At 34.3% G+C, this 1,827-nt stretch overlaps 1 non-coding gene across 1 annotated transcript; it reads right to left on the bottom strand.

The window, feature by feature from the left end:
* Positions 1–806: 806 nt before the first annotated feature.
* On the bottom strand, positions 807–972 carry LOC111733921. The gene has a single exon (XR_002778240.1). It is a non-coding gene; the product is annotated as a U1 spliceosomal RNA (small nuclear RNA).
* Between the last annotated feature and the right edge of the window lie 855 nt (positions 973–1,827).

A 1,827-nucleotide genomic window follows, 5' to 3' on the forward strand; every position in this document is an offset into this window, starting at 1 on the left:
GTTATTATACACTTAATACTTAGCACAGTGCCTGTTTCATATAGTAAATGCATCTGTTGATGTAAATCAAAATTCAATTGCAAAGAAAGATGTTTATTTATTAAGCATTCATTAATTCATTCATTAAGTACTTAACAGCTCAAATAACTTAGAGGAATCCCAAGCTAATACTAGGCAAAGGGATAGAAATCAAGATAAAAGTTCAGCTGCCAGGGTTCCAGGAATTTAGATCAGCAATTTAGGCAGGATAGTCATGCCATGTAACAGCCTGGACAGCAGGATTGGAGAAATGGGTCATTTTATGGTAAAGAGGGGATCCGGAATGTAGTGGCAGGTAGAATTGAAGCAAACCTCAGTTTTAGAAAGAAAACATTTTGTGCTCTTATTTTCAGGACAAAAACTGACCTTTGATCAAAGTTGAAGAGACAACAAAGTGACCTTTAGCATTTGCCTTGTGATTAAAAATATATTCTTTTATTTGATCAGTTTTATTAAAATATAACCTACACACAGAAAAATTCATCCTTTTCAGAGTACAGTTCTGTAAGTTTTGACAAGTGTATACAGTCATGTAACCATCACAATTTTGATATAGATCAGTTCCATCACTCAATCACTTCGTGCCTCTTTGTAATTAATTCTAACCCTCATCTCCAGCCCCTGGCAACCAATGATCTGTTTACTGTCTTTATAATTGTGTCTTTTCCAAAATGTCATCTAAATGTAATAATGAATTGTGTGGCCTTTTGAACCTGGTTTCCTATAATTAGTATAATGTATTTGTGATTCATTCATATTTTATGTGTTTGGGACTTTTTTTGTTTTTTGTTTTTTAACCCACCAGCACAAATTCTGCAGTCAAGTTTCCCACATGTGGGAAAATCACAGGGGTTAGCACATCCAGAGTGCAATGAGCGAGGCCCTAGGAAAATCAACTTTGTGATCACGTTCTCTCTCTTGTCAGTTAAATATTTATTACATTATCTTTCATTGCTGAACAGTATTTCACTGCTGGATATATTACAGATTATTTATCCATTCTCCCATTGAAGGTCATGAGATTTGCTTCCAGATTTTGGCAATTATGAAAAAGTCACCATAAGCACTCATATGCAGCTTTTTTGTGTGAAGATAACAAAATATGTACAGTATCTATATGAGGAAAATCAAAGAACTAAATAAATGAATAGATAGTCCATGTCCATAAATAGGAAGACTCAATATTGTCAAGATGTCAGTTCTTCCAACTTGAAATATAGGTTCAACACAATCCCAATCCAAACGTCAGTGAGTTATTTTATGGATATAGACAAAGTGATTTTAATGCTTGGATGGAGAGGCAAAAGACCCAGAATAGCCAATGCAATATTGTAGGAAAAGAAACAAAATTGAAGGACTAACACCACCCTACTTCAAGACTTAGTATAAAGTTACAGTAATCAAGACAGTGTGTTATTGGCAAATGAATAAACAAATAGATTAATGGAACCGAATAGAGAACCCAGAAATAGATCTCCATAAATATAGTCGACTGATCTTTGACAAGGGAGCAAAGGAAATGCATTGGAGCAAAGATTGTCCCTTCAACAAATGGTGCTGGAACAAGTGGAAATTCACATGCAAAAAAAGTGAATTTAGACACAGACCATATACCCTTGACAAAAATTTACCCAAAATGGATCATAGATTTAATGTAAAATGCAAAGCTATAAAATTGGAAGATAACATAAGCAAAAACTCAGAGGACCTTGGGTATGGTGATGACTTTTTAGCTATAACAGCAAAGGCATGATCCATGAAAGAAAGAATGATATGTTGGACTTCATT

The sequence above is a fragment of the Pteropus vampyrus genome, unplaced genomic scaffold (genome assembly GCF_000151845.1).
Source record: "Pteropus vampyrus isolate Shadow unplaced genomic scaffold, Pvam_2.0 Scaffold687, whole genome shotgun sequence".
Taxonomy (NCBI): Eukaryota; Metazoa; Chordata; class Mammalia; order Chiroptera; family Pteropodidae; genus Pteropus; species Pteropus vampyrus.